The 12,780-nt window shown below is 43.0% G+C and overlaps 1 long non-coding RNA gene across 1 annotated transcript; it reads left to right on the plus strand.

Moving 5' to 3' along the window:
- Positions 1-1,893: 1,893 nt before the first annotated feature.
- Positions 1,894-10,356, plus strand: LOC141051873 (uncharacterized). Its single transcript, XR_012220706.1, has 3 exons — positions 1,894-2,124; positions 5,598-5,729; positions 7,551-10,356. It is a non-coding gene; the product is annotated as an uncharacterized lncRNA (long non-coding RNA).
- Positions 10,357-12,780: the final 2,424 nt, after the last annotated feature.

Genomic DNA, 12,780 nt, shown 5'->3' on the forward strand with positions numbered 1-12,780 from the left:
ATTACAGGAGGATTTATGTAAACTAGAAGCTTGGGCTGATAAATGGCAAATGAGCCTTAATGGGGATAAATGTAAGGTCATGCACTTGGGTAGAACAAACAAGATGTATAATTATGTGCTTAATTGTAAAACACTGGGCAAAACTGTCACTGAAAAAGACCTGGGTGTATGGGTGGATGACAAACTCACATTTAGTGGCCAGTGTCAGGCAGCTGCTGCAAAGGCAAATATAATAATGGGATGCATTAAAAGAGGAATAGATGCTCATGAGGAGAACATAATTTTACCTCTATACAAGTCACTAGTGCAACCACACTTAGAATACTGTGTACAGTTCTAGTCTCCGCTGTATAAGAAAGACATAGCTGAACTGGAGCGGGTGCAGAGAAGAGTGACCAAGGTAATTAGGGAACTAGGGGGTCTGCAATACCAAGACAGGTTATTACACTTGGGGTAATTTAGTTTGGAAAAACAAAGGCTTAGGGGTGATCTTATTACAAAGTATAAATATATGAGGGGACTGTACAAAGTCCTTTCTAATGATCTTTTTACTCTTAGACCTGTGACGGGGACAAGGGGGCATCCTCTATGTCTGGAGGAAAGAAGGTTTAAGCATACTCACAGATGCGGATTTTTTACTGTAAGAGCAGTGAGACTATGGAACTCTCTGCCATATGATGTTGTAATGAGTGATTCCCTACTAAAATTTAAGAAGGGACTGGATGCCTTTCTTGAAAAGTATAATGTTACAGGGTACTAGATTCCTTGATAGGGCGTTGATCCAGAGAGCTAGTCTGATTGCCGTATGTGGAGTCGGGAAGGAATTTTTTTCCCCAATATGGAGCTTAGTGTTTGCCACATGAGGTTTTTTTGCCTTCCTCTGGATCAATATGTTAGGCTATGGGTTGAACTAGATGGACTTAAAGTCTCCCTTCAACCTTAAATACTATATTACTATGTAACAAACTCTACTACCCTTATTGTATCTATCTATCTATCTATCTATCTATCTATCTGTCTGTCTGTCTATCTAAATCCTTATGTCTAGATCTCCTCTGTGTTAAAATGTTATGTGACTTTCTCTACCTTCTCCTTGTCTGCATTATTGCATCCAAGTAACCTGCTTACACCCTCATCACGAGAACATGAATAGAGCAGTAGTGAGCTACTCTATTCACCACTGCCCCATTCTCTGTTGATAGGAGTGGTGGTCGCACATGCTCATTACTGCTCCATTCAAACGGCCTACCTGTTCTGCTTTCGGGATCGCTGAGCTCTCAAGCAACAGAATCCTGAGCAATCATACAAATATCATCTATTCTTTGGAAATTGATGTTGTTTTTATGGAGCAACCCCGTCAAGCCTCTATATCTATATTCGACCAGTGATTGTGAATCATGATTACCATTAGCTCAGTCCCTTATGGGTTATCTAATACACAATAGTAGATGCTTTGATTGTGATGTCGAGCTGCTAAAGCTGGCTCCCAGTGCAACAACTCAAGTCACCCATATGGTACGTTCGCCCCATGAAAAATCCTTGGAAAGTCAGGCCATACTGTACATCCCAGGCAGAAGGCACCAAGGTTTTTTGATGTAGAAATGAAAATAGAAGTTCCTCAAGGTGATACAGTTGGGAGAAGACCTAAGAGCGATCTTTCTACAGGTAAATCAAGGTAAGTAGATTTTTGGGGGTTTGCATAGACATCACGTAATGTGTAATGTAACCCTGAAAATATGCTTTATTTTTGTTACAGTACAGGGATAATGAGCATCAGTGACGCTTGACCATCAAGTCAACAAAAAGATGCAATTAGCACTTCAGACCACACCTCGCCTCCACTACCACAAGTATGTACATCCTGAATTCTCTTCCTCCCACTCCTTGTATTTACCACTGAAACCAAAGCCCCACCTTGAAACTCCCAAAGGTGAAGAGAGCCCCCATATAGAGCACCTTAATAAACCGGCAACCAGTGTATTCCCAACTCCTGAAGAGCCAAGCTACACCTTAAGCTCCTCGATATACGGCTTACTTCCCAATACAGGAATTTGTGACTACTTCATTATAAGAGGATGGTCTCCTACTTGCTGCTGTGTCTTCTAGCCATTTGTGCAATTCCAGGTATGTACTTATATATATTTATTAAAGTTCTTACATTGCTTCTCCCAAGTGCAAGCACTTCCAGTGGTGCCACCAGTTTCAGCCTATGTTGCTCAGGGGCAGACAAACCAATGTGCTCATGTTGCAACCTACCGTATATGACAGTCCAGAGCTGTAGTCACAATTCTGCACACTTCAAAGTTGAGATCTATCATTTCCTGAGTAGTTAATACCCAACACAAAGCTTGTTTAGATATCAAGTATATTCTTAACCCAAGGTACAAGTGCACTAAAACTAATTGCCCCTCCTTGGAATCTAGTAGCTCAGATAAGCTACTAGGAATATGCTTACACACAAGATTGATGAGGGTTTCTAGTAATAACCACCTCAATTATGAATGCAGCCCTGAGGTTTAAAACAAGATCTCGATTAGTTTCAATAATTAAATATAATTTTTGAACCTTTTCATACCTAGATCTGAACTGTTATTTGGTGGCCAGAAATGCACTATTAGCATGTTTCCTATTGATATCCAAAGCTTACTCAAAAAGTAATTGAAGTAGATTTTTATCTGGAGCAGAATTCACTCCAAAAAACTCTTTGTGAACAAACTCCGTGAGCACACAGAGTTTTTTTTTTAGTAATTTTTGTAGCGGAAACTAAGTGGAAACTGAGCAGAAACTCTCCGATTCCTCTTCAAAATCTCAAATGCCTTTCTAAAACTTGGAATTTGTATTCAATTTTTGCTTAGAAAACTCTGCAAAAAGACTCAGTGTGCACTAAGTCAACATGTCATTTCTTGAGATGTTTCTGCTTGAAAAAAAAATTCTCCAAATTGGCTTCTGAATGAACTAAAGCAGAAAAAAATGTCCGATAGGTAACAACTGCATCAAAAAGCAAACCAAAAAAATACTATTTTGAAGCTTTTTAATGAGGATTTTTCAGCCAGAGAAATCCACGTCAAGAAAACTCTGCTTGAAGATATCCTAAAATTATGGCATATTTAAACTTGGTAAATCTGGAACACGTTACCTACCAAAATAATGTTAATCTTCAGCAAAATGCAGATTCTGTGTGGATGAATTTGAGGATATGCTAGGATATTCAACAAAATAAATGTCTGGGAGGTTGGGGTGCCAACTAATGGTAAAGCCAGCTACCCCTGATGTCATTTCTCCAGAGGAGATGGCCACATATGTGCAGGGCTTTTTCCATCCAACTGTGATGGCGTTGTTCATTGATCTGAGAGAGCTTTATATGCCACAGATATGTAAGTTTATTTTTTACCTTGACTATTTACTTTTTGTGAGAATCCGGTCAAACAAGTTTCCATATCTCAACTTCCTGGACCCCTGTGAGTGTGACACAGAGGAACAAAAGTGAGATAATGGGTCTATAGTTGCTCCTGAATTCTGAGGTTTCAGGGAAGCTGTATCAGGCCATTGTTATAGAAGAAGCTGCTGATAACAACAAAAACATATTTCTGTCCACCAGCATAAAACAGCGGGTTACATGTTTGTAACCTCAGAAAACAAGCCCATTATCATCTTGCTATCCACACAGATATTTTCCACCACGACGAGTCCTCTATTGGCGGAGACCATCATTAGTGGTAATGACTTGATCAGAATCATGAATCACAGACTGTGTATGACCTCAAAAAAACAAACCACAATACAGGAGCCGCTATAATAAAGGCTCTGTTTGTGCTCATGATCCACAAAGTGACTTCATGAGAAATGCACATGAAAGAAGATCGGGTACTGGAGGACACCTGCTTACAGTCCAATGACTTGGATTCTCCAAATATCGGCAGTAGTACTGACCATAGTTTGGCTAAAAATAAAAAAATATTTTTAACATTAGGTACAAATATTTGACTTATCTTGGTTATGTTAAAACCCCTATAAACATTAAATAGCTGATTGCCGAATGATCGTTCAACCAGCAGCTGTGTCTACCGAATCCTCCAAGTGGAGGAACAATCGATTCAGCAGAGCTCTCTCATGTTCTCTATGAGAGAATTGCTGCCACGTTCAGACCCTTCGGTCACCTCCAGACTCCTTTATCCCTTCCAGACCCTTCTGTCACCTTCAGACTCCTCTACCCTCCCCAGACCCTTCTTTCACCTCCAGATCCTTCTATCCTCCCAGACTTTTCTGTCACCTTCACAATCCTCTATCTCCTCCAGACCCCTTTTCCCCTCCAGACCTCTCTATCACCTCTAGACCCTTCTATCCCCTCCAGACTCCTCTATCCCCTCCAGACTCCTCTATTCCCTCCAGACTCTTGTCCCTCTTCATGCCCCCTGCCCCTCCAGACTCCTTCAACCCCTCCACATTCCTCTATCCCTACCAGATCCCTATGTCCTCCAGACTCTTGTCCCCCTCCAGGCTGCTCTATCACTTCTAGACTTCTCTATACCCTCAAGACCCCTTTGTCACCCCCAGACCCCTCAGTCACCCCCAGACCCCTCAGTCACCTTCAGACTTCTCTATTGCCTCCAGTCTTCTCTGTCACCCTCCAGACCCCTTAGTCTTCTCCAAACTCCTCTGTCACCTCCACACTCCTCTATCCCCTCCAGGCCCCCTTGTTCCCTCCAGAACCCTCAGTCCTCTCCAGATCCCTCAGTCCTCTACAGACCTCTCAGTCTCCTCTGTCACCTCCAGACTTCTTTATCCCCTCCAGACTCCTCCATACCCTCCAGACTCGTCTGTGTCCTCCAAACTATTATTCCCCATCTAAATACTTCTGTCCCCTCCAGACTCCTCCAACACTTCTAGAACTCTGTCACCTCGAGACTACTCTGTCCCCTCCAGACCTCTTTGTCCTCTCCAGACTGCCGTGTCCCTTCCAGAGGACCTCAGTCCCCTCCAGACTCCTTTCTCTCCCCTCCTACATTTAAAAAAAATGGTGAGAGCAACAGAAAAAGGTGCCAAGTTGCAAATTTTTGAGCCTACATGCCTTGTAGAAAAAACTGCAACTATTTACCATCACAATTGTGATTCATGGCCCTTTATAAATGTCTTCTGTAACAATCACAGCTACCATTTTATCCAATACCAATCAACACTTAGAGGGAGCTTCGGAGTAGTCTTAAGGCATACAATTAAAGGGGTTGTCTAAGATTTAGAAAAAAAAATCCAGGTGTAAAAAATAACAGTACTCAGCTTTTTAATCCTCATTGATTCAGTGAGATGTTCTGGTGGCAACCCATCAGTATATCATGTGATTGGTGAGCGTTTGCTCTCTACTCTGGGTTATATGGGGGTCCCTAGGGTTAGCCCTGCCATGTTGAGACAAGCCTAACACGTGTTTTCCTAAAAATCAGTCGTGGGCACCTCATGATTCTCCTGGCTCGATCACCCTATTTTTCTGGGCATGCTTCATAATTATGTTTCAAGATCGCAAGTATGACCACAACCACTGCACCCAGAGTAGTTACAGCACCGCTATTATAATTTCTAATTGTTCTATATGTTGTTTCTTTTAGGACAAGGCCAGACAACAACAAGAGAGTGTAATGCCTGTAATTTTAAGTTTTTATCCACTTGTTTCTTAACCACATCCTACAGAGCTCAATGTCAAGAAAATTCATTCTGTGGAGTCACTAACTACAATTTAGGTAAGTGTTCAATATGACTATTAAGTGTGACTACAAAATGATGAATTACCCATGAATTCTTCCTGTAAGATCTGACCATACTAACTGCACATAGATATATATCCCATACAAATATGGTGGTGATTAAATAAAGGGGACATGCACAGGATAAGGCGGCATATGGAGATTTCATGTATCATCTGATGCCATATAGTTGACCAAGTAAAACATTCTGTGAGATAGTACCCAAATGAGATGGTAGCTGACTGGTCATTCCACTAACAGCTATTCTTCCAGAACCTCAGCCCCACCACCACCTCCTGACACACATACATGTCCCACATTGTCTTCTAAAGTACTTGTCTGCCAGAGACTTTTGGTGGTGGATTGTCTCTTCTAGGAACAAAAGGCTTATGAGCTGAGATGCAAGTTGATCTTTCTCTTCCTCAATAACAGCCACTGGGATGAAGTCAAGAGGCCTCCATATTAGATGGTTGTCAAGTCTTGCCAAAATCTATAGGTTTGGTTGACACTGACCTACAGTATCTGGCCAGTTTTAGCATTAAACCAAGCATAGCTAAACATAAAGTCCGATTTCTCAACAGGACTTCAGATAGACTGGTGGTCCTTCTGTAATGACCAGAGGTCCAAATAAGATCCAATGGGTCACAAACCGAGACTGAGGCAAAAATCCCAAAAGAGTCTTTACTTGAGCAGCAGATAAAGTAGAACTTAGTATATGGAAGAAACAGATTGAATACCCTTATCCAGTACACTCACTCAGAAATCACTATGCCAATCCAAGATTCCCTGAAGAGTGTATTACACAGGGATTTGAAATAAATTTACCTATCAGAAATGTCAATTCAGGTACTCAGAGAAAAGGTGTAAATCGAATGTAGTGATATCAAGGGACCGCCTGGAATGGCACACTGAGTATAACCTTCACAAACCTACAATAACAATACATATAAATATAATATAATAAGGGTCCTTAAGCACTTCAACTAGGGATACCCAGGGTATCTATGACTATAGTACCTTTAACCTGAGGTGAGTCTCCTCTTAGGCATATAGATTGCATCGGCTGCAGCCAGTCCCAAATCTTCGGCGCCAATCAGTTGCAGCAACACAAGGTTCCTCGTCTTGTCGGCCGGTGCCAAGCCCAAACGCCGGGGACTTATAGTTCTGTAGCCTCAAGATGCCGTCTCTCCTCCTGTAGTCCTCACGAATTCTCCTAGAAGCAATGCGCCTGTTTATGTATAAAATGTCTCCAATATTGCTTCTCATCACAACAGGGACTCCACAGAGCTCCACAGTCACACAGCTCTCAGGAACGCTCAGTCTTTGTTCCACAGCAAGGTCTCAGGTTCTCAAGATGAAGGATTGCAGTACACAGTCTCTTACAGCATTCAATTTCTTAGCTTCTCACAAGCTGCTCCACACACAGTGTGTCTCAGGGCAGTCTCTCTTCCTCTTCTGGAAGCTTCCCTTACAGCTCTAGACAGCTGACACTAGGCCCCACCGCCCAGCACACAAAGATTCCTGGCTGCACCTGCTCTTAGCTGCAGCAGGCAAACACCATAGGGTCCTAGTGCTCTCCTGGTGTAATCACAGTTCACCCTCTTACACTTCTAACGCCCATCCTTAGTACAACTTTTTGGTGGTTTGACCTATGTTCCATAGAAAGACGTTTATGAAGAATAATTCTATGTTGTTCTATATTGAATTGATATGGAGACTTCGAATTGGGCCAAAAAATGTTCCCTAAGTGCATATTGATCTGTCATGGCTCCGTATTACTAAAGTGTCATTTTGATTTCTTTTTTTCCCGAAAAACAGCAAACATTGCTTTTTTTGCTAAATCTGGATGCGTTGAGTCAACACTCTGCAATCAGAGTCTACAAGGTACAGGAGTCCTGAAATTTGTGTTCGGCAATACCACCTGCTGTGTATCGAGTATGTGCAACGGAAGCTTCACAGCTCAAGCTTCTCACCTGGCTGTTCTAGGACTGTTCAGCGTTTTCCTACTCTATTTTACGTCTTGAAGACATCCATATTTCTCTGGAGCCTTTTATGAACAAAGCATATGGCTAATAATGTCCTCAGCCGCTGCTCATACACTTTCCCTGGATGGATCTAACTTGGAAGACATATTTCTCTCAGCATGTTTCAGAGATGATCCTGCTAGCTGGAGTCATGAAATCACCAGCTAATACATAATTATGCCTTAATATTCCCCTCTCTTACTCTATCACTAGCACTTCCAAGTTTTGGGTGATATTCTGATTTTACAGTTTATAATTAAAAAATCTGTCCTTTCTTCTACTTTAATCAATTCATCTCTTTTTTTTTTAAGATCTTTGCTCAGAAGCTCATCTATGAGCAATTTGATTGCATTTTTTGTATGTAATACTACATTTCTCCTGTAGTGGCCACTATAAGGATGACAAGTAGATCTTTAGTCCAGTGGGCGGCCCTAATTACTGATTAACTGTGCTTAAGTAGGACCGCCCACTGAACTCCTAACCATAGCAAACAATAAAAAATACAATACCTACTGGATCTTTTCCCGCAAAAGTATATATAAATATGCTTCTCTTGTCCTGCCCAAAGATAGTACTACATGTAAGACATCCCAGGAAGTCTGTAATACCATAGCCCCCTTTAAATAAACTAAATATGCTTTATTAACACCATGTTTTGTGCCTAATTCAGAGATATAATGGAAAATATGTACAGGTTTCTAATCTTTGGACTTGTGTCTTCCTGGGATAAATTTGGTAGGCCTATATTTCGACATTCTGGAAACAGATGGAAATGCCTTCTCAGCCAATAACTGGATGAGGCGGGCCATGACTGCGGACAATGAAGGCTCGAGCGTGCATTTTCAGTCCTTTCCACTGTGTTGAAATGGGCACAGGAAGTAGAGGCAAGCGGGAACTAGGTGGGCATCCGAACAGGAGCTGCGGGGAATCATTAAGCATGAATATCCCTTTATTTTAACCAAAACAGCAAGGTTTTTTCCGAGCATGCTCGTGTGCTAACCGAGTGTCTTTGGTGTGCTCGAAAAAAAAGAGGTTCGAGTCCCCACAGCTGCATGTTTCGAGGCTGTTCAACAGCTGCAATACATGCAGGGATTGCCTGTTTGTTGTGCTCGGTTAGCACATGAGCATACTCAGATAACAACTTATCCGAGCATGTTCGCTCCACCACTAATAAACATACATAATTTTGGCAAAAAAAAAATTGAAAAAGGGATTTTTTACATATTTTAGACTGCTTGACTTCCACAGCCTCTATGTATCACTGTACAGATGCAGAATGAGTGAACTGTTAATAAGCTCCTCTGACTGCAGGATCCTTTACCCTCTTCTCCTAAACTGTCTTGTAACATGACTCAGTTTGATTTGGCCATAAATCAGTCTAGCTAAGGTTTCAAAAGAAGACAGGGGGAGGTCTAAGGGAAAGGATCGATATTGACTTTTAGGATTGTTACATCAATAGGCGGTACTACAGTTCAAATCCTCTTTCCCTTAGCAGAGCAGAATACACATAAAACTTGCAGATACTACTTTGAGAATGAGCTCACTGCTATCTCATTCTGCAGTCTGCTATGTACAATGATACATGGAGGTTGTAGAAGCATAATATCCAAAATTTGTAATGAAACCCTACAGAAGATCTGCTTTTCAGCCAAAAATACCTGCATTTTAATAAAAAAATGGTATATCTTTTAAATTGTGAAACATTTATAAAAATTACAGGATTATTATTATTTTATTTCCAAACCTTTAGATGTAGCCCCTAAATTGTTCTTGAAATGGGTGTTTCTAACACAAAGATATCTAATATTTCCATCTGTTTGGCAAAACAAGAAGCAACTGAGTCTTTTCCGAATGAGCCGAGGTGATGTCCATGGCGCTCCAACCCTTTGCCACAAGCTCTAGTCTTAAAATGAGCAAACAGTTTTCTCACTGTCACATTCAGTCTACAAATTATTGTTTTTCCCGGCCACTTAAATTAAGCATCATTTAAAAATTAAAAATTGTAAAATTAGAATCAGGAGAATCTAAAAAATTGCAAATGTTAACATAGCCACTAAAGCCGCAGGTCCTTATCTACTTATTACTTACATATTATTAATTATAGGACAATATTATATATTTCACTTGATATTTTTACTGCACCATAGAGCTACACATAAGCCTCTTTGCAAAAACTCAGTCTAGATACATACACGCTAAATGAGAGGTTAAATGAAAAAAAACCCTGATAACGCTGTTTGTTGAAGGACTCTGAGGGTCACAAGGAACCAGTCATTTCTTAAAGGCGTTGTACAAAATTACATAAAAACAAGGGTTTGATCTCTGTCCAGAAATAGCGCCACTCTAATCAAGAGGCTGTGCCTGGTAGTGCAACAATTACTCAAAATACAGAGCTACAATACTAGACAATATACTTATTGTTCTGGAGGAAAACTTTGGTTTCTGACTGCCTGAGAATGTAACTTGTAAAACTGGTGACAACTGTGATTCTCTCTGTAGATAATAGAGGCAGCCGTTCTGCGCGATGGCCAACCTAATGTCACATTTATTAAAAGCCGATGCAATTGTAACCATTATTAAAGTTTGTTTTAATTATAAAATGTCTGGTGTAGTGATGTACAAAGTGAACGGCCTTTTTATTGTGAATGATTATGGATAGTTCAGAACCAGGTGCGTAACGACCGCAGTCACAGAGGCCTGTGAGCAGGCCCGGATTGGTAATATAACCAACCGGGCATTTTCCCGCTGGGCCGCTGTCATGTGGGCCGTGGGCGGCAGCGTCCGATCATCTGGCCGCTTGCCAGCTGATGCGGCCACTGGCCTGGCTGTTGTTCCTGCCGCCGGCCCTCTGCGGGCACGGCGGTTATAGTTTCCAACTCTCCCGCACTGCAGGGAGATAAGCTGCCACACCCCCCCACGCACCCCATCCTCACCCTAGCTTGAGACCTCCCCCCCAGCCACTCACAGTGTTGCTTGCCTGCTCTCCTCTCTGTACACAGGACCTGTGATGAGGTCACAGGAGGGGAGGAGTCAGGGGTCACATGATCAGGAGCCTTTGTCCAGACCCCTGATCATGTGACCCCTGACTCCGCCCCTCCTGTGGCCTCATCACAGGTCCTGTGCGCTCAGCCTTGCCTCTTGGTGTCTGCCAGACTCTGCTGTGCTGGTTGTCATGGTGCTGGATGAGGTAAGTATGTGTGGGGTCAGGAGGGGTTTACAGGGTAGATGTAGCAGAGCTGTGTGTGTATGAGGTGTACGGAGCAGAGCCGCGTGTGTAAGAGATGTACGGATCAGAGCCGCGTGTGTACGAGGTGTACGGAGCGGAGCAGGATGTGTACGAGGTGTACGGAGAGGAGCCGTGTGTGTATGAGGTGTACAGAATGGAGCCGCGTGTGTACGGAGAGGAGCCGCTCGCGTACGAGGTGTACGGAGAGGAGCCGCGCGTGTATGAGGTGTACGAAGAGTAGCCACGTGTGTACGAGGTGTACGGAGAGGAGCCGCGCGTGTACGGAGCGGATTCGTGTGTGTACGAGGTGTATGGAGAGGAGCCGTGTGTGTATGAGGTGTACAGAACAGAGCCGCCTGTGTACGAGGTGTACGGAGAGGAGCCGCGCATGTACGAGGTGTACGGAGCCGTGTGTGTACGAGGTGTACGGAGCGGAGCTGGATGTGTACGAGGTGTACGGAGAGGAGCCGTGTGTGTATGAGGTGTACAGAACGGAGCTGCGTGTGTACGAGGTGCACGGAGAGGAGCCGCGCATGTACGAGGTGTACGGAGAGGAGCCGCGTGTGTACTTGGTGTACGGAGTGGAGCCCTGTGTGTATGGGGTATACAGAGCGGAGCCGTGTATGTACGGAGTGGAGCCATATGTGTACGTGATGTACGGAGCGGAGCCAAGTGTGTACGAAGCATACAAAGTGGGCTTTTCCCACGGACACAGGATTACACGGCGGATCCTGGAGGAGCATTTTAAAACTCATACATGACGTTCCACCGGAAGTGCTATGCTGGAAGCTGACTGGAAAAGAGATAATTTCATGAGGAAATTGTGACGGAACTAGGAATGCTTCAGTTCCGTCACTATGTCCTCCTCTGACAGCGCGGACAACAGGATCGCCTTTGAATCGGGGATGCCGGCCATGTGAGCGGATCATGATATGTCCTGCATTGGGAGGCTCAGGTGGGCACTACAATGGGAGCCGGGCTGCTATAGTATCTTTATAGAATCTTTCTTTCTTTCTCTCTTTTTCTTTCTTTCTCTGTTCTTTCTTTCTCATTCTCTGTTCTGTCTTTCCCTCATTTTCTTTCTCTGTCTCTGTTCTGTCTTTCCCTCATTTTCTCTCTCTTTGTTCTTTCTTTCTCTCTCTAATCTTTCTCTTTTCTTTCTATCTCTCTGTTCTTTCTTTCCCCTCTTTCTTTTTCTTTCCTCTCTTTCTTTCTCTGTTCTTTCTTTCTTTTCTTTACTTCTTTCTCTCTCTGTTCTTTCTCTGTCTCTCTGTTCTTTCTTTCTTTCCCCTCTTTCTTTCTCTCTGTTCTTTCTTCTTTCTCTCTCTGTTCTTTCTCTCTCGCTCTCCTTTCTTTCTCTCTCTCTTTTCTTTTTTCTCTCTCTGTTTTCTCTCTTCCTTAGTGCCAGTCAGTGTGCCCATAATGCCAGCCACTGTGCCCTCAGTACCAGTCAGTGTGATCAGCAGTGCTAAATGGGTGCGGTTGGGCGTGGACATGGGTGTGAAATGGATGTGGCCGGGGCGTGTCCTAAAATTTGCAGCGGCGCTCTTTCCCTTCTTCAAAAGTTGGGAGGTATGATAGGGGCGGCTATGACCAGGGGGTCTGGTTGCCCAATGGATAGCAGTTCTGCCAGTAATTCTGTCACCGTGCGTACAAAAGGGGACAGAGCTTTTGGAGGAGTACTGCAACTAAAAGCAATAAATAGAACTGAGCTGAAATATTGGGCACAGCTGTGACTACATGTTATATAGTCGTGTTAATCTCCTCTCACTTCTTGTAACCTACAAGTGTACAAAGA

Source organism: Dendrobates tinctorius, unplaced genomic scaffold, assembly GCF_039654945.1.
Source record: "Dendrobates tinctorius isolate UK_male_01 unplaced genomic scaffold, ASM3965494v1 ptg000158l, whole genome shotgun sequence".
Classification (NCBI taxonomy): Eukaryota; Metazoa; Chordata; class Amphibia; order Anura; family Dendrobatidae; genus Dendrobates; species Dendrobates tinctorius.